General features: G+C 44.3%; 1 protein-coding gene and 1 non-coding gene across 2 annotated transcripts in view; one reads left to right on the top strand and one right to left on the bottom strand.

Annotated features, from left to right (window-relative positions):
• Nucleotides 1–20865, top strand: part of LOC100880398 (uncharacterized) — a 52836-nt gene that overhangs the window by 17307 nt on the left and 14664 nt on the right. The window lies entirely within an intron of this gene.
• TRNAV-AAC (transfer RNA valine (anticodon AAC)) lies at nt 3906–3978 on the bottom strand. The gene has a single exon. It is a non-coding gene; the product is annotated as a tRNA-Val (tRNA).

The raw sequence follows: 20865 nt of genomic DNA on the forward strand, positions 1-20865 counted from the left end.
GCCAGAGCACTCTCTCGTTTCCACTTTGATGGTATTGCGCTCAAGCGGTACTACTGCCAGAGTGGTCGCGGTCACGCTATGGTCGGACCAACTGAATCTCTAGCTCGCTTATCCCCTAATCACTCTGCTATTAATCCGTTCCTTCGAACGTTTTGTCCGCAATGTTCGATACGAGTTTCGTTCCCGATATAGGATACGAGATCTTAAAACCTCGTGAAAAATACGGATTTCCATTTCAAGTATTCCGTTATAACGAGGCATCATTTCTCCTTCGCGATTCCACATGGTATCGATAATATCCGCAGAAAAAATTCACCTTACACGTATCGAACAAGATATTTTTATATGCCGACGACAAATAAAATGTGAACGACTGTAAACATTTTATGTTCTAAAATTTCATAGGCGACACGTTTTAATAAGGTTGTTGGGGCGAGGAATGACAGAGGGGTGACGAAGTCTGTGCTATCGCCATTTCCACTCCACTGGAAGCTCTTGTCGTCGTCTCGCCGGATAGTAGGCTGAAATATAAAGATAGCATCGTTTTACGATGATCTGTTCGTTAAAAGAAGAGCAAAATGTCAGACGGCAGACTCGTCGACGTTGTCGTTACACGAATTGTGTTTTTAGAAAAATTCTCGTTTATTTTCGCGAACCACGACGACTCGTATCGATTTGATCCCTTTCATTTCACGTGAAAATTCCCTGTTTTTTTTTTTTTTTGTTATTTACCGACGTTTCTTATTTCCTCGAAGTGCCGAGCAAAACAGTGCATCGAGTGATTATAACCGGAGTAAAGTCACGCTCGGAAGTATGCGGAGAAAAGAAAGCGAAGCAGGTAATTAAAGAAGATTCGGTCGAAGAATCGTCCGTGTGGTCGTGTACGTTTTTTCCCGTGACATTTACGTTTCATTCAAGACCGGAAAGCTCGAGACCGATGACGTACAGCGACGCCAGAAACGTGTAACGTGCTCGAAAAGCAGAAAAAGGAAGATCTCCGGCGAGTCCTCGACGCTTTAGCTCCCCCACCCTCTACCGAGCGGAAGACAAATATGCTCGAGGACGACCTCGACGAACTCTTCACGGAAGACGACGAGTTGCTTTAAATTTCAAAAGCAACTATTTACGTTCTTGGTTGTTCGCACTTAATTTTCATTTCGCTTTGGCCGCTCGAACTGGATCGCACCGTGCCACTTTTTCCCCTTTCCTTTTAGTTCGCGTTTAAAAAACTTCGTCCGTACATCATCGGGGTTTTGTACTATTTGTCCAAGAGGTAAATACGTCACTCGTTTAGCGCGATACAGACAGTTCGGAAAATAACCGGTGCTTGTTTTCAAATTCATCCTGATTTCAAAATATGTAGAAGGTGAAAACTTTTGTTTCGGCTTTACGTGTTTTACTCGTCGAGAAAAAGGTAAAAAGTTGCGAAGGCACCGTACGCGAATTTTTCGCGGTTTTCTCGGGATATACTTAAAATTTTTGCAGAATTTTGACGGTCCACGGTTACGAGGTGATTTTACTGGAGGGCTGAAATGGTGGGTCAAACACTTTAGGTCAATGACTGCGGTGTTTCTTGCTGATAGGATTCTTTTATCACCAGACTTCTTATGGTTCTATAACATTCCATCTTCGAAGTAACGACACCTCGTAACTGGGAACTACCAAAATTTTAAGAGTTTGCGTCGAGAAAACGTGGCATTTTCGGCATGTAACTTCTTTATTTCCTTAATCCTTGCGAGATAGTACTTTTCGTATTTAATATAGCATAAATTATAGAAAATATCGAAAACTCGTTCGCTGTTTCGGAATCCTGTGCAGTACGCGCCTAAAAGTGTGCGTGGTCAGTTTTTCAAAGACGCGAACGAAATAAAATCTCGGCGAGCACGAATGTGCTTCAAGAACGAATGTATGTCGCGTTCAGCGATTTCGGATGTTTGGGAGCAGAAATGTGATTCCCTTCGGAAAGATTTTGCTGGCGAAGGGAGTTGAAGGGAAACTCGCAACCTCCCTATTCCACGTTCGTAGCGTTTTTACGGGAATTTTTTTACCGAGAAAGCTAGTGAATCGGAACAGATTAGCTCGAGATCGAGAGCGGACGATAAGTAGAGGATCTAAGTATGAAAGATACAGCGAAGTAATCGCTGTCCTTAAAGGAGATGTAGAAGAACGATCGTTGCTCTGATCTAGTACGAACGAGTACCTATTGTACTTTGACCGTGCTACGAGTACCTCTGTTGATCAAGCGACAATTATTCACGCTTCTGCTCGATCTTTTTAACGCAATTTGTTGTCGCATCGATCGCCGGTAACCGACATCATGAATTTAGAATCATTCGGTCAAGTAATTAACGCACGAACGCTATTTGCACTAACCTCGCCATCGCGCATTAATGTCGTTAGCTCGTTATCGTAGCGTACGTTAGCAGTTCCCTTATCGTCGTAGAGTACCTGCAACGATTCACGAACTATTGACCAACTCGATGTATTGCTAGTTTTATTCGCGCGATGCAACTAGAGTTTTCTCAGTGTTACCTTCGTCTACCGTTTGCACGGTCGTTTTATTAACTTTCACGATATTCTAAGAGCTAAAGTTGCATGTACGCGAATACGATGAAACGCGAACATTTACTTGAACGAGGAAAAAAATAAAGGTAAAAGAGGTCGTGAACGAAAGTAGAGACTCGGGTAGAGACAATGGCCAGTCTGTTCCCTCGTAATTATTGCATTAATTCGTTGACACCGTTGCGGTTGGCGTGTACAGCAGGCCGAAAACGAGCATCGCGTGCGGTTTCCCTTATTCCGTAGCGACGCATTGTGGACGATACACGGCCGACGACAAAAGCGCGTCGCTGCGAATAAGAAAGGCGACTCGAGCCACGAAGTGAAAAGAGGTAACGGGGCGGTCATAAAGCAGCCAAGCAGGTAGGTAGGTGGTGTGAAATAAAGGAAAAGAAGTTGCAGAGGTCGGAAGAAGGCGACGAGGAGTAAGCCACATTTTTTTTATCTTCGGTCAGGGCATGTTTTAGAAATTGCGGCTTCGAAATCTCTGCAACGAAGACGTTTGTTCGCGTCTCGTGACTTGTCTCGTAGCTCTTTTTTTTTTACGCGTCTTGGTCAATTCTTCTTCGCGCGTTACCAAGTTCACCGTTTCCTGAGATTTTCCGCCTTGCTCGCGACGCTGCGTTACTCTGATCCTCTTTCGTTCTCATCGCTTCGTTTTAAACGGACGAATTTTCATTCCTTCACCACGATGGAAATTATTTACTCTTTACATCGATACGTATCGAAAAATTATTTACCGTTTTACGATTTACCAATCTAGATTTCGGAATTTTCAGATGAAAATATTTTCGCTCCTATTCAGCATTGCCAACAGTAGCGAACGCGGTACGCAAAATCGAAATCTTGCTGCAACGCGGCGCGAGATCGCCGTTGCTGCATGTTTAAATATTGGATCGTGAAATTATAGACGTGCCGAATCCAAATTCGATCGATTGATCTCTCACAATCGAACTCGGTGCGATATAGCGCGTGGTCCAACGCCTCTCGAAAGCAGGATCAAAGTTTCACAGCAGGCAGACCCGATATCTCTTTGGCATACTCTCCGGTCCAGTTTACACGATCGTTACACGAGGCTGCTGCATAATGCATGCACTTTCGCGCACCGTGATCGCTAGTTTACGGTTAATCGGCTAGCATGCCGCTTACGAGATTCTCTCGCCTCGTTATTGTACGGTTCTCGTTATCTCATTTGGGTGTTGTCGTTCAGAAACGAGCAGAGTCAAAAATTATCGAAAAGATAACGATTGTTTGTTAAGACTTGAAAATGCTAGTAGGAAAACGACATTTATATTTTTCCTTTATACAACAAAATAATAGCGTTGAAGTTGGTAAAAAAAAATAACTGTTTCCGCCCGGGATCGAACCGGGGACCTTCCGCGTGTTAGGCGGATGTGATAACCACTACACCACGGAAACCACTTGTGGGTTAACTTCTTTTCTTGGAATCTACCCAATTCGCTGGTTACCATCTATACCTTGCCAGTTTCATCGTCGATTACGTAAACGCGTACGTTACGCGACCATTGTACGTAACGATACCGCTCCTACTTTCTAGTATGAAAATATTATGCACAACAATTGATAAAGTTAAGTGAAAAAATGAAAATAAAGGAGTATTCGATACTCGATAACTCGTTATCGTGTTAAATATCCTCTCGCGGAAAAGAAATAAGAGAAACGAAGAGCGGGAGGATGCGTACATCGAAGGCGCGTAAACGATAAACGCGACTGTAGGGGTATTTTATGTCGCATGAAATTGAAATGTCACGAGCGACGTTTCCGTATCTGATAAACTGCAATAACATACACGACTGCGCAATAATGCCCGCGCGCGTATAACCGCGTACATAGCAATCGTGACACGCACGCACACGCCGAACAATATCTAATTTCTAATAGGAAATATGGCATAGAACGCAGTGTCGCATCGACGGCTTTTTTCCTTCGGTCGTGTGAGCCTTTAAAAACGAGTACTTTAAAACGGCCGTAAAAGCAGAGAGGAAAAACTGAAGCACCTACTTGCGCGAATGAAGTTTTAACGAGAATCGAAGGTTAATTAAGTAAAAAGATAACGAAATGGATGCTGGAGTAAAATCGAACGTTATCGAATAAACCGTAACAAATATGTTTGTGAGGAATCAACAGTTTCTATGAAACTTTTTCGTACAGCATGTGATCAAAAAATGGGTGTACAGAGGAATATGTATTGCACGGGATAGCTGTACACGAAATCTTTAAAAATATATAGGTGCAAGTTGGTGAGGATAGATGGGAAATGGTTGAGAATGCGGAGGTGAGAAAGTTAATTTAAAAAGCAAAACTTTAAGAAGGGTAAACGTAGTCACCTGCCTAACAAGGGGCATTAATAATATTTAAAACTAGGACAAAGTAGTAAGGAGGAAATGTTCACGTTCATCTCGATAATCCCGTTCGTGTAACGTACACCGGAACGTAGCCCGGTTTCTTCTTGTATCCTATCAGCGTTACGTGACTCGTTGTTTTTCCTAGAAAGTAATCTGCTCGATCCGCGATGAGTTTCGTAACTCGCAGATACACGCAAACCTCGCGATCTCGTTAATCCGTAAAACAAACCTGCATAATCTATCGTTCAGTAGCGTAGAATGGTCTGTTCGCGTCCTCCAACCCTTCAGACGTCGCGCCGCGCCGTTTACGCCTGGATGTACACGCGTGTGTTCGCTTGTCGTGTGTCTGTGTGTGTACTTGCCCCTCGAGTTTCCCTTGTTTGCCTTTAAATATTCACGGTTTAATCTAAAGTTCCATCTTATCGTCGCGAGTCGCGCTCACGGATTGGCTGACGGTCGATTCGATCGAACGGAGCTTGTTTCGAGGTTGGGAACTCGTAGCTTCGGGGCTACGATCGTTTCTGTCGTAGAGAGGGTTTTCGCGACTCTTGCTCACCGGACCTTGCGTTGTCTCTTCATACGTTCCGACATTTTTCTTCTTGAAAAATAGTTCGAGTTCCGCTTTCAAGTAAATATCATCGCCGTTTACCGGTTTACAGAAGAAGCGCCATCGCGTCTTAATAGAATTACAGGATTATCGGGCACGAAGGTTGTTATATAAAGATCGGTTACGTTCCTACAGGAATGGATGGCAGGCGACAGCCAAGACGAGATGCTTTGAAAAATGCCAATGGATCGGTTAAGACATTCTCGGAAATTTATTATTTACCGTGGAATTTATCGTTCTGCCTTCGTCACTTCCAATGGAAGCGTTTTTAAGCTCGTCATTGTTCGTTTAATAATCGTCGAATAAATTTATCAGTTATGTCCGTTGGTTTAATTTCTAATCGATTACGTAATATCGGAATGGACGCGATTAACCATATTTGACCGATTGCGCAATTATAGTACGGCTCTGATAATTTAGAAGTGGGTCAATGATAAACGATCTTAGTTTTTGCGACGTTCGCTCTTATCAACAAAAACGTTTCTTTATAGAAACCGAATTTCCGTTATGACTGTCAAAATATATTTTATTATGATTCCGCAAATCCTCGATTTCGAAGTCGAAATATCATGGGAAATTTTATAAACCCTTTGATAGCTTTGTACGAAAAGAATCGCTGGACTCGTTCAACGAGATCGCTATAAGTTGATTGTCCACAAGTAGAAAAGAACGATCGAAGAAAGACGAAAGCAGTTTAGCCAATAATCAACAGGAAATTTACAACGCGAATCTGCTCCGGTTACAACATAATTCTCTTTTGCTAACGATGCAGCAAAACGTGAATGCATATTTGCGGCCACCGTTTCCTCGTAGCTGCGTTAAAATATTGATTAACGCAACGTTGCGGTAACGGGGTGTACGGGGGTCAATGGGACAAGCTTTGCTTAATTAATTAATCTGTACGCGCCACTTTCGCTAATGAATTTGTTGTACCCCGAGAAATTTGCGTCTCTTGGTTAAATCGATCGCGTTTGCATCGATCTTTGTGTTTTTCTTTCCTCGTTTAATCGACGATTTGTTTAAAAAAAAAAATCGACTCTACGAATCGCATTGAAAATTGAAACAACAATTTACTTGCATCGCTAGGGATGTTGCGAAAAAGGAAAACGCGAAAGGTCGTTTAAAAATTTGTTATGGATGGGATTAATTTATTGAACTTCGATAACATATTCGTTAAAGTTGCAATTAAAATTTTTCGAGGAGCAAATTAACCCGTTGGAATAGTTTCCAATGGTTAAATGTGAACGGTCAAAAACTAATTTTGACGAATGCAGTCGCGTATCACGGTAATATTTAATATTCTGACGTTAACGAGAAAGAGTAGCATTTGAAAAGGAATTAGGTCGAAGCTGCACAGGAATAGCTGCACGACATCGCGACAACTTGGATTTTATATCGAATGTTCGATTAAGGTAGCCATAGAAGCGAATTTGTCCGTTGAATTTGCTCGTCGAGGAATTGTGCAAGATTTTATACGGGTAAAAACGATCCCCAACGCGCGTACGGTATAATTTCTAAGCTAAATGAAATTTTCAGTGTTCGAATATGACATGTTCGATGCTCCATTTAATTATTTTTGCTAATAAATTTGGTCGAAACGCGAACATGTCGAGCGACAAGCAGTTCGAGGATGGTAGGCAATCGTTTTTCAAGGGTTATCGGTGTCGAAGACGCGCGGAGAAATAGCAGCGCGGATACGAGAAGAAGGGTTTCCGAGCAGAGAAACCGAAGAAAAGGTCTCGCGGTGCATACGTCAATTACATCTACATCGGTTGCCGCTTATCGATTAGACGTGCCCTGGCGAAACTTCTCTGGTGGTCGTAGTTAGTCGCGTCTTTATCGAGAAACGCGGATGGTCCGTTTACTATAGAAAAAATTCGAGCCGTTTATTCATATTTCGAGCGATCGCGTAGTCTCGTCGTTAACCGCGTTTCTCGAATTTCCAACGAAGGAGAAACTCGATGGTAAAATCATTTGCATGCTGAAATTCTGATTTAGATGACGGAATCGTCGCTCGAAGGTAAACTGTGTTCGTTATACATCGTTACGCAAATACGAAGCTTATGGGAATTTGGTTAAGTTAGCAAGGAGCAAAGATCGAAGTTTAAAGATGCATCCGCTATCGCCGTTTCAATAGTCAACATTTGAAATTGATAAATTTTCGCTCAAAGTTTCCGCTCGTTCAAGACGAGCGATCATGTTTGTCGCAAACAAATACATCTTCTCCTAGTTTAGAGCATTTATTTCGAAATAGCCAATATTGTACGGCGTACTAGGAAGATTTTGAAAGTTTTGCATAGAGTTTTGCGTTTATTCCGAGACCAGCTGTATATTTGGCAGGTCGAACGAACCACAGAGCGCGTTTCCAATTCGAAGACGAGCTTCGGCCATCGGTCTTATTCTACTTTTATTCGCAAATATTTACCCGCGCCTCGTTTCACGCCGAACAGAATTTTCCCCGATAACAGCGTTTATCGTTCACCGGGAATAGAGAGGAGGGCGATTTCCAAGTAAATTTTTTAACGCGTTTCCTCGTCCCTCAGGAAAATTGGAATAATAACGTAAATCGTGACAAATATTGCATTCGAGAACATAATAGGTATTCGCGATCGACCGGAATAAATACGCATTAATAAAATAACAAATTCACAATCGATCTCAGCGTTATTACCCGCGTTTCGCGAACGGTTCTCGTTAATAATGGCGGACGGTTACGTGACCGAAATACAAAAACTTGTCGGGTCACACGCTGCAATGAATAATCGTTGAAACGAAAGCCATGTTTCTCCGCTATTCAATAGCGGAGAAGTAAATTTCAAAAATTTTCAATATAATTAGGTTCGAACGGTGTATCGCGTTCGATCGTTGATTCGTTGCGAGACAATGGAAATATTAAAAGAAAGTCGTAAGAAACGAGTTATAAGAAAAATTCAACGGCAAGTTTATAGGATTACCTATAAAAGGCGGGGCGTAAATAATTGAAATTGAAATTTTCGTTTACGACGATCGAATCGATGCTTTCTCTTCTGTTTCATTGTTCTCGTTGTCAAGATAAGAATCGATCGCGAGCAAAATTTCATTGTAAACGGATCTGCTCTTTTCTCGTTGTCGGGCAATACCGTTCGAGAGGTGGTGACGATTTGATCGCGACCTCGCTACCTTTATCGAGGCAATTATCGTCGTTGCCATTAATTTCCACTCAATCGACAGGAGCATAATGGCAGGCAGGAAGGCAGGCTAGAGGCGATTCTGTCAGGCATTCGTTTTATTCGCTGCCAGTCACCGCTGGTCCACCGGAATTATCATTGTCCACTCTCCTCCTCTACTCCTCTTCTCCTATTTCGCCCGCCGTCGAACAATCATTTTCCTCGAGTGCCTGCCGGCACGTCAATAAACGCATTTCCGTTTTCGCGTCGATCTCTCGCGATAATGCGACGCGCGTTCACCCACCGTTCATCGTAATTTCGTCTACGTCGGTCTACGGGCTCGACCGATCGAATTGCATAATGCACGAAATTCGAGCCTCGAAACTGCACTCGATTCCATTCGGACACGGTTGAACGTTCTCGTAAAATTAACGCAGTACACTGTTCCGTTATCCTGCGCGCGTAGGTGTTACAGCTAATTCGTTGGTTCTTTATCCGCGAAACCGAGCGATACGTCGAAAATGATTCGAGGACTCTTAATCGTAAGTTCATCGACAGGTAAAACGAGATCGTAGAGTCGGCTCGTGGAACGAAGTGAAATTAGGAAGGAATCGGAGCGAAGGTGGGATATAGGACACGGGACACAGGACACGGGCCACGGGAAGACAAAGTGGAACGGGTTAATTAAAATCTGCCTGAAAATTCCGATGATAAATTCGTGCCTTCCGGACCGTATGGCCAAAAGAGGACTCGGATATAAATTTCGATTTAAGGGACCTCGCTCGGGCCGGCTTTAATAACGGCGGAGTCGTGGCTGCAACTTTCGTAATTACTCCAACTGGACCACCGGAGCTTCTTCGTCTTTCTTAGCAAAAGAATAGGACAACGCGAACCTAGTTCTCGCGATATTTCATTTCGAAAAATGTTCGAGGGAAGAAGGGCCGCATAGATTTTTCTCCCGGTCCTTGTCGTAAATTAATCGTTAAAAGACGAAGATGAATCGATTCTTTGTTCGAACGGATGAAACGCGAATGCTTAATAATGTACGCTTAACGTCGGTAGTTTACGCTACTCTTCCGACTAAAGTTCACTGGGCAAACGAGGACTTCCCTTGACACGCTCGTATAAGCGTTACTGCACCGTTTTACAGTCTTGCCGCACGAATCGTTGCTTTTTGTAAATATTCGAGCGAACGGGGTCGTCTGCAGTCTATATGAACGCCAAACGCAGACCCATTATAATCCTCGACACGCGCCGAGCATTCGTTGTCATTTATCTCTGACACCGTGCACAATACGCGTAATCCTCTTCCGCTTTCATCTTTTTCTCGTTAATATCGTGGCTATTTAACGCTATACACATACGTATATGTATATCCTTTTACGAGCCTCGAGAACGTTAAAGAGATCGGCCGGATAAATATCCTTCGATACTTATACGCTTATAGCTTAATTTTCTTTAGAATGTAATTCCGATCGCGTTCGAGGGTGAATAATCAGAAGTTATAAGAGTGAACGAAACTTTATCGTTATTTTCATGTATACCGATGTTAATAGTGGAATTTGTCCAACGATAATCTGTACGATATGCATTGAGAAAAATTTGTTCGCTACTCGCAACAGTTCGATCTTATTTCGTTTTCTTTATTCTTCGACGTTTATTTTCTCGTTTTAGTCGAAGCGCGACACGAATGGCTATCAACGAATTACGAGTCAGGCAAACGTTAACGTATCGATAATTCGCGTGATCGGTGGCAACCATTTCGTGCGAGCTCGTGCCGATCTAAACGAATGTATTACCTGTTTACATGGCAGCAATGACTTATTATTCCGGTTAGTCGTCTTCGTGTACGTGCTCTTGGTTTCTCGTTTAACCAGTTCTTTTCTGTCGCTAACTCGCCGATAAGAAACGATACGCGCGCGACCACGCGCCAATTAAAACGCGATGCTCGCAGATAAATTAGTAATGGCGCAAAGTATATCCGTAAAACCGAAATGACGGTTAATTTTATAATCGATCGATTCTTCGTAACATTTTTCATGAAAATGTTAAAGCGTAACGCGATCGATGCAAACCGACGCGACGTGTCGTTGATTACTTTCGCATAAAAGTTCATTCGAGTGGAGTTTTAATTAAGCTGGTCGTAAAGCGAATGTTAATTAGGTAACTCGGTGCACAAACCGACGCGTTTGTATGCAACGAATTATCGAAACTGTATCTACTCGTTCGATCACTTTTGAGATTCGTTCTCCGCGGAAGAGTTTCACCGTTTAAAAGTTTTCTACTATCAACGCGACGTGTCGCAAGTTATTTCGTTGTATCTTACGTTATAACCGGAGAGTAACAGCTTAAGTTACTCGAGTTATTAAATTTGTCGCATAAGTTATTGGCGGCACTATATTCGACCGATTCGTCGAATTTAATTATATTTTCTCTGTGGAGAGTAGATAAAGGAAGAAAGATGAAATATCGATTATCGAATGGGCAAATTGTAATTGGAAGAAAATGCGAGGCCGGTTTATCGCGTTCGAACCGTAAGCTGTGCCGCGAGTAAAATTCGATATTAAAAAGCAAGGGTGTTAATGCATCGGGCGTTGTAACGCCGGCGAACGAAATCCTCTCGTTTTCCATTTTCCAAGCATCGTTGAACCCCAATGGAATTACGTGTATGCTACATCGGCGATAACGCGAGGAAACAGGGATCGTAACGAGAAAAGTTGCACGATCATCGCGCGCGTCAGATCGCAATCTCCGTTAACGATAAAACCAACTAGAAGCATTAAAGCGACGATTCGTAGAAAGGTAAGAACGCGACTGCCTCGATACGATAGAAATTAGGAGCGAACAGAGAGAAGCGGAGCGAGTTAATTTGATCCGTTAACGCAGTTAACCGATTCGAAAAGTATCGAAGCCGCGAGGCTGATCGACGAAACGGCAGAATTTCAATCGAGTTACGAAGCACTTATCGCGTTCGTTGGGTGATCCGGTCAGAAGACGGTACTCGCTTCGTTTCCCTCCGCCGCGTCACGCCGCACCGGACGATGACCACCGCCGTGAGGGAACGTACATTTTAATCCTGTTACGAAGCACTTAACACCTCTGATGCTCGTTTCTTACTTTCGCCTTGCGTTTAGATCGCGCCTGGAACACGTTGCACCGGAAATTGCGCAAGTTTTCGAACGCGAAACTATCGTGCAACTTCAACTGCAACGGCTATCGACTAATTTGGAAGTGGGCCGACGATCGATTCGATCGATCGACGTATCGGATATTTTCAGTTAACGCGACAATGAACTTTACTTTTGGAGCAACCCCTATCGCGAGTTATTTACGAAATTTTCATTATCGTTTCGAATAAACCTAGACAACGTTGAGAAGTACCCTCGTATTACTATGACGGAATATCGTATTGCTACGTACACGTATAGCGGAAGCTGGTTAAGCGCGTTGAGCGTTTATAAATGTTGCAAGAAGAGAAACGAGGATACTTTTATTCGGTTGGTACGGGGATTCAATCGCGAGAATTGGTCCGGTCAACGTGTACTCGTGAAACGTATCTCGTCCGTGAATTGTCCGTAGTTTGATGGCACGGCCGTTAAAACCGCAATAATCTTAAGCGATGACCTTTCACCGGCTGTGCCATTCCTTCGCTTCCTTTCGCTTCACCGTGAAAGATTTATGACCGGAACATAAACGGTCGGGTACACGATTCAACGTCATTTTCTCTCGGAACGCGTCCCCGTCAATCATTCCTCGCTGCTGCGCCATGGAAATAGCTAGTGCGCCAGATAAGCTTTCGAAAACAGCTATTGTTCTACGTGCATCGGTGGGAAGATCGCGAAACACCTCGCGCAAGTGTTCGGTAATTTTCACGCGAATCCGCGATTCCACGGTCGGAGCAACGAATGGATAATATTTTCCAGAGTCGCGCTTCTCCAATTACGTACAGGCTGTCCGTTCGAAATCGATGTCCAATATCGTCGCGTTCCATCGATACGATGTCGATAAGAAGGTGCTCGATGAGCCCGCGGTGGACGTGACCTGGCCACGACAGGTCTTTTCGCGAAACTTGGCTCGGCACTCGATCACGAGTGCGCTCGAAGCTGCTCTTTCGACGACGTTCTCGATAACTTTGTAAATTATGCATGACACGGTTTCGCGCGAACGAGCCTCTCGATACAGCCTGCTTCTCGAGGAAAAAAAGACGAAACCGAAGCGAGAGCGGGGCGCGGAGCGACAGGGGAACGCGCTCGAATATAGAAGAAGGTGGTCGAAGAGGAGGCAGAAGCTTAAAATGTTGGTTGCTGGGTGTCGGGGTTCGAGTCTGGAAGAGGGACGTCGAAGGGAAGAACGCTCTTTAAAATTCAGAGGAACATCATTCGGGGAGGAATGGATTTCGGTCGGTAGAAGCGTCGGCTTGTAAAGTGGTCCGAAGAAGCACGTAATTTAAAAACGCACGGACTACGCGCGTTGGCCTCCGTTACGACGCTGCCTGCTTCGAACAAGAAATGCCGATAATATCGTACGCGAAGTGATTTCACGATTACGTTATACATATATGCGCGATACATGCAGATTCGATTCGTGATTAATTCGATAGGAACGTTAGAAATTTTGAAAGTCTCGATACTTGCAAAGCACTCGGTGACAGACGATGTTTGACGAAACCCTCGAAGAGTTCGATACGCGAATAAAGCGACTTCGTCGCGATCGAGACATTGTCGAGGCGTGCACGAACTCGTCGACGCGAACGTCTGTTTGCATGCAAACAGTATGTGTTTCACGAAGTTGGAATAAACGTACAAACGAAGTTTGCCCTCGGGGTTTCTTCGAGTTGCGAATGCACGTACGCGTAAGCTGAAATCCAGTTGGCGAGTCGTTTGAGACGCGAGAAGTCTAATCAACCTCATTGTATGAAGCCTTGCCGTAATTAAATATATGCTCTATAACGAACGCAAAGATGCTGTACCATTCGAAACTACTCGAAGAGAGTTACTGTCGAACTCGATATCGTAACACCGAACACGGAAACTTGGATCGAAATAAATCGAAAAGATAAGTCGTCGTCGTATTTGCTGGATCGTTCTACGACGAATCGTGTTTCGTCGCGGCGCTATGTCGTTGCGCACTCTGGAAATTGCTTATCTAACAAATCGAATCTTTAATCAACAGGCAAGAGATTAAACGACGCGTCACGGATAAAGTAAAGTTCCCCGAGGAAGCATCGAATCGTGTCTTTAACCGCAACGAGGTTCGCTATAAATGGTTCCCGCGTTTCCTTTCCTCTTAAGTGCCCTTCAACCTTTAATTCCACTACATTTAACAGAATTCAGCTTACATCTGTAAAATGTACAGGATTAGTCAAAAAAGATGCACACCGTAGACGTAAACTTGCGAATTACCGGTTCTCTATTTATCGAGATAGAATCATCGGATCGGGGAATACAAGAGTGTGGTTCGCTCCGGGATCTCGGTTGGCACGGTGTACGTCCAGTTTTCGAGATACGTACGCTATATCTGTTTTGAAGCACTCGGTATATTTCGTCGAAAACACGTACAGAGGAACCTTTCACCCGTTCCATTCGTAGTAGTTCTATTCAGAGTCCAGCGGGAGAAAGATTTCCCCTTTCTTTGGCGTGCCACGAAAATAAATGCGTGATTCCTTTTCTCTATCCAGCCTGGAGCATCGTTCCTTCCAATCTCTTTTCGCAGAAATGCTCGCTCGTATATCAGCTGACTATTCGCTTGTCTGGCTCAGATACGGTTGACGCCACCGCGCGATCCGCGTCGCGGAAAATTCTCTTAAACTTTAAGATTCCATTAAGTCGCGTACACAGAAGCTGTCGCCGGCAGATTCTCGTCCCGTTATCGAATTTATGAAACCAATAATCGGCTAACCGACGCCTTCTCCACCGCCGGAATAATTTGCGCGATGAAAAATTTGAAAATCCCCCCTTTCTTTCCTATCCCCGTGTCGATTAATCGACAGAGAGTAGTATGCGTTAGACGTTTTTCTTATAAAGAAGAAATAAGAGAAACTGTTTCGCGCAGATATCTCGTATCGTTTCGGTGTAAAGTACGCGTACATTTGTGTTTAGTGACGCGTGATATGTTTAGTCAGGAGTTTGCGAAGCAACTTGCGGAGAATTGTCTCGGGACGCGAGACGTCTCGACTCGGTGTTGGAAAAATGAGAGAAAAGTGTTGGGCAAATTCGAAACGACAACGCTGATAAATAGTGGCGGGTCACGTCGGTGATTCATAATTAGATTTTAATCGAAACGAATCACCGGACACGCAGCTTCACCGTATCGGCGATGCTCTAATTCACCGCGCATTAACTCCATCGCGTTCTCCGTTAGCTTTAATGGCTCTTGCCGGTTGCTTCCTGGAGAGAAAGTCCCCTATGCACTCCTCTCGGAAGGGACAATTTCCACCGCTATGCTTCTCTCCTGCGTCAATTTTGCCGTTCGCCAAATGACCTCCTCTATCTAGATCGGTAAATTATCGGCCAGTACCTTGTACCCGAGTCCTGCAGGATACCCTGCGCTTGTGACGCTCCATCCTCGACAATTTTTCATAAACCTAACTAACCCGGCAGCGGATTACAAGTACACACGAGTTCTTGCAAGATTCGAATCGACACCCAAATTCCGCTATCGTACCAAAAAATATCGATCTTATTTCGCGAAACATCTCGTACAGCTGGAGAAGTCGTAGCGACATTCGTCTGAATATTTTCCGCCGGTCGCGTGGACGGTAAACCCCGTTGAATTTCAGATTCGAACAACCACCGAGTTTAAGAAGAGGCCTCCTTGTTTCTCGAGTTACGAGCAACCGCCGAAAACACGACTTCGAGTTAGTTAACCGCCACCGAGTCTTTTCCCGTGTCACTCTTCTGTCGCGATGCCGCCTCTGATATACATAATTCCATGCAAAGTATATACGCGGCATTAATTTATATTACGATAATGGAAGAACAGACGCAAGGAAAGAGGGAGACGAAAATGGTGCTGGATTCAGCTGTTCGCGGGACGACTTTACGCCTGGATGCCATGAGAACGTTAGCCTGGAGTGCTAATAGACGCGGTTTCGGAGTTTGGACCACTTACGGCTCTTCGACCTTCCCTCGATCCTTTCGAAAGGTGCTCGTGGCTTACCGCTTACGCTCGATCACCCTTATCGTTAATTTCGTCTGTTGCTCGAAGATCCTTCTTCCCGTCTTCGATTATTAACTCTGCCATTACTATCAGCGAACGAGAATGTATGGCGGTTATCGAAATAGACAAAAGGAAAGAAGGGCTTCTCGGTTGATGAATCGTGAATTTGACTATGGCCAAAGCCTGTCGAATCGACTACGAGTCCGAATTGTGGTCTGGTCTATAGACCGAGTTACGAATCGAATTACTAACTGAACTATGGATTCGACTAGTAGACCGAATCGTGGTCTATAGATCGGGCTAGCGAATTCGACTATGAACCGAGCTAATAAGTCGGAATGTCTACCGACTCATAGTTGAAGTAGTAGAAGGCACGAGGAATTAGCAAACTCGCGCAAATTAGCGTCGAGTAGCATCGACACGATAAGAAAGTAGAGGTCGCATGCGCTTTGTCGCAGCTGGCTCAGTCTAGGTGCTTCGAACGCAGAAATATTTCGGACGGTACGTACACGTATACGAATGGATATGTAGACGAGGAGTAGCGATAAAGTAGGTGACGGTGTTAAAGATGTCCCTCCGGTGATTACCGCCATAAGTTTTAGCACCGTCGTTTATCCTTCAATTATCCTCACCGGAGCAAGAAACTTTGGTCTCGCGCGTACTTGTTGAGGATAACGAAATATCGATGGTCTATCAAAGGCAATTCGAACAAATAAAATCAAGGACGTTAACGCGGACGATTAAGCGTCGATTTAAGCGTCGCGTCGGTCAGATTCTCGTGAACGTAAAAGCAGCGATACGATTCGCCGTGGTATAATACTGGACCGTTTCCGAACGTCCAAGTACCGCGTCGTGATCGTCGCGATTCTTTTACGAGGCTATACGCGATAACGGACCAACGAACGCCCGATTTAAGGTTTAAAGGTTCGAAGTAGCCTTTGGAATTTTCTGTTAAATTACGATTAGAAGCATGGTTCGTCAACGGCTTTTAAAGCGTGCCACGGCAAATTTCAGAAGCGGCCGTATCGCGTCGCGCTTAATTTAGGTCCGGTGAATCCGAGAAGAGAGAAAGAACGTAAAAGGAAAAAAGGAATCGGATACGATCCTCGAAGACGATGTTCGGATCCACGCGAAGCCTCGTCCTCGTTGCTCGTAAAAAGACTCGTAAAATTGTGGAAAGAATACGGCTCGTTCGCGAGAACAATACGTCGCGTTACACGCGCGTGAAAGATAAATACATGTGTGTTGTGCAGGTACGATCGTTCTCGTCCTTTCTTTACGGCATCATGGTTTCCAGTACGGTAGTTTCAGTCGTAAAACGGGGGACGCGTTCTTTGTTTTTTCATTCCTTGTCGCGGTAAATAGCTATTAATCCGTACGCGACGCGTACCTCTCGTGAACTAAATTCTTTTCAACACAAACAAGTCCTTTGAAATTAGACAAACATATTGGACAGACGTAGACGACAAGCCAGAATCAGAAATTCGACGACCGAATCGTTTCGTTTCGACAAGATCAAACGTCAATTTATCGCGAAACTTTGCCTCCTTTCTTCGCTGTCCTGTATCGTTAGAAAAACAACCGACAGAGGAAAAGTAAAAAGGAGTTGCAGCTGTCGAGTCGACGGAAAATCCTTGAAAATCATTTCGACCCTCGAACTTTTTAAATTCCGGTACCTTCGAGAAGACGTAAAGTGCATCTCGCGACTTTTCAGCGAACGGAGAGAAATTTTTTCTTCTTTTCACGCGACAACCTTAAAAGGGATTTCGCGTTCTCCTCTATACCCCAGGAGATTTCACGAGCAATTGTCGTAGGTTTGGCTACCTTTGTCGTATCGACCAGCAAGGGGTTCTGTTACCAGTATGGAAGAGAAAATTTTACTCTCTCCGTAGCGAGAGTCGAGAAATCGAAAGCGGTGCAGATCAATTACGAAACCGTACACTAAAGTATCACAAATTCGATTTTTACAGCGTCCTGATTAGAGGTACGGTAGAGAAATGAGCCAAAAATTATATGTATAAAAATCGCAAAATAATCGGTGATGCTTCTGAAATTAATCATTGCGAATCAACCATGCGAGAACGAAGAGTATTTTGCTGAACGAACGAGACCTCGAGCATCCTCGAACAGAGGGTCAAGAACACGCGAAACTTAAGCGCAACGTATAGAAATCGAAACGGTACGCGGATTCACGAGCAAATACTTGGCAAAAAGTATTCGCACTCGTACGCTCAAAGGAGTCGTCCAAGCTTGGACCTAAGAACCATGAGTGCTCGAGAAAAGTAGTACCCCCGTAATTGCTTTCCATTCATCCGTTTCACGTGGACCCGCTTCTCTCCTCGGCACCGCTGAAAGCGTTCCCGCTACGACCACGAATTTACTACAAATTACTTGCCAAAATTCATTTCGTGCCGACGAAAGGACACGGTATCTTCGCGGAAATAAAAGCGGTTCCCTCAATGCCGTCCTCGAAGTAGGATTTCAAAGACGCGTTTCTTTGCCACCGTTGCATCCACGCTCGAAATTGCAATTTCCCATAACGCGTGCACGCTAACTGCATTCCTTCATTACGTCGTATCATTTTTGATTCCGTTAAACACCGTAAATTCCGATCGAACAATTCGCAGCTGTAGTCGTCGAATTACAGTTCGTAACGCGTATCTCTAATCGAAGCGATCGGAATTTCTAGGAAACGTGTCAATTAAGTTTGACTAGACGCGCGTTTCGACACGAACGGCAGATGCAATTATACGGGATGAATTGGGTACGGTTTGTGCAACTCGAAGGACCGATTACAGGTTAAGAAAGACGATGTTTCTCGGTTCTCGAGAAAATTTTCGTTTCACCTTCGTTAGTATAAATTCAGGGTTAAATAATTTTTGTTTCGAGGTATTTCGATGACTCGAAACGAGATGGTTCGCGATCAACGAACGGGCGAACAAAGTTTTCTTAAGCGAGATCTTTTCGATCGGTGGTTCGATAACCGAGCGTTGCCAACTATTTCTCGACCTCCGCTCCGGTGAGTTGGTTTTCACGGTGGTAAAGCGACGCGACTGAATGGCCATTGTGCCGCGGACAACGATTGTACAGGCTCCGGGAGGTTGCGTTCAAAGGAGAAGTATCGTATTGTCTTCGGTGACGAGGCGCCTCCGGAGAAAGAGAACAAGAGCCAGGAGAAAGGAACAGAGGACGTGAATAGCGAGAACAAGTGGCATTCGATGTCCTCGATGCACATCCTGAAACTTGATCGGTTCTCTCGCTTTCACCATCCTGCGGATCGTTTCGCGCCGCGACAACCTTCTATTTCGTCCTCTTTCATTATTCGCCTGTTCGCTGAACAGATCTTGCGCGTGAACGGCGAACGGCAATCGACGATCCACGATCGGTTAAAAGACCGTTTCAATAGCGTTTACGATCGAACATGGTCCAACAAAATTCGAGAAACTTAATAGACACGAAATTCATCCACCGTCTCTCGTTCTTTTTTTCTCCGCTGTTCCGACGAAACATCGTCTGCTCCTGATCGATAGCGAAATATCGAGACAAAACGTGGATGGAATCTCTTATCCAGATACTAAACAGACATCGATACGGTGGATATACATATACAGACGAATCGGGCACACTTTTTCTGAACGATCAGGAATTTAGGTTTCGGAGTTAAACGGTAGACGGAAACGATATCGTCTCTCGAAGTAGGATAAAGGGAACAAGCGACGGCGCAACAGAGTTTCCGCGAGCATTTAGTCCTTAGAAAAGATTAGTCCTTAAGAATAAGAATATTTCACGGCCGAGAAAAATGAACGATACTCGAGAAGAAAGAAATTAATTCGTTTCTAATGATGGAAGAATTTCTGCAGCTCTCCCATTCGACGGAATTGTTCGACGGTTCCGACACGGAATAGACGCGGAATCGACGTTAATTGAAAGCGGGTGACATTCGCAACAGGAAATTGCAATTTATCGGCTCTCTTCGTTTAAATTACACCTGATCTACCTCTCTACCTACCGATCCGAATTACGTGTATGCTTTTAACCCGGAAAGCAGGCGATATCAGAAATAACAGATTTCGGACGAGAATAAGATTCCTGAACGAAGACATTTCCCCGATACCGTGATACCGAGTTGAGACTATGGAAGGAATAGATACCATCCATAGAACCCATACTATCGGTTTAACACTAGAACTCTATCCTACTCTACCAACGACGCTTTAGCACCTTAGTGTCGAGAGTCTACTATAAAATGACTTGATCGCGATGCTATTCAACTCCGTTACCTACTTCGAAGTAATTTTCCTGAACGACAATTAATTTTGAACGGCACGCCTTTAAACCGGCAACTATCGTGATCCTTTTTGATTTCTGTCGGTTCAACTTAGATGTTTCATCGTTCAGTCGTGATCGTTTATCAGGGTGAATCCCCTGGGTACGTTTCCTCGTTGTCCTTGAAGCGTGGCACCGTTCGAACGTAAGAGAAGGCAAGGTGGAAGAAGCTTCCGCACAGTAAGGAGCCACGGGTGGCCTCGTAATTTTCGTTTAGCTTCCCAGGGACACTTTTGATCGCCTGCTCGTTGTCTCTCTTTTCCGTTCTTCTCCTCTTCTCTCGGCAATTTTTCTTCGCCTCTTTTTCTCCGGTGAACACGAAACGAAACTATTGTCCCACGGGAAGGAAACATCGCGTCGACCGGAAGTCGTGTTCTATCCGCTCGACATCGTGGAACGTTTCCTCGTTAACCTCGTTCCGCTTTAATACGGTACACTTTTAATATTTAGATTCTTCTCCGTAAAACGAATTGGTAATTAAAACGGTGTGCCGATTGCCATGGTGGAAATTTAAAAAGCCACCATATTTCGTAGATGTATCCTTTCGAAATATTGGGACAATAAGTTTCAACAATAAGAGGAAAGAGAAGGAGCAAAGCGATCGAGATTACGATCGTTTAACGCGAAGACACGTTCACCGTTACAGCGAGTTTTTTTCAACTCGATGGGGAGAAGTCCGCGTTACGTTGGTACTCGTGTCCCC

This window comes from Megachile rotundata, chromosome 4, assembly GCF_050947335.1.
Source record: "Megachile rotundata isolate GNS110a chromosome 4, iyMegRotu1, whole genome shotgun sequence".
NCBI classification, from domain to species: Eukaryota; Metazoa; Arthropoda; class Insecta; order Hymenoptera; family Megachilidae; genus Megachile; species Megachile rotundata.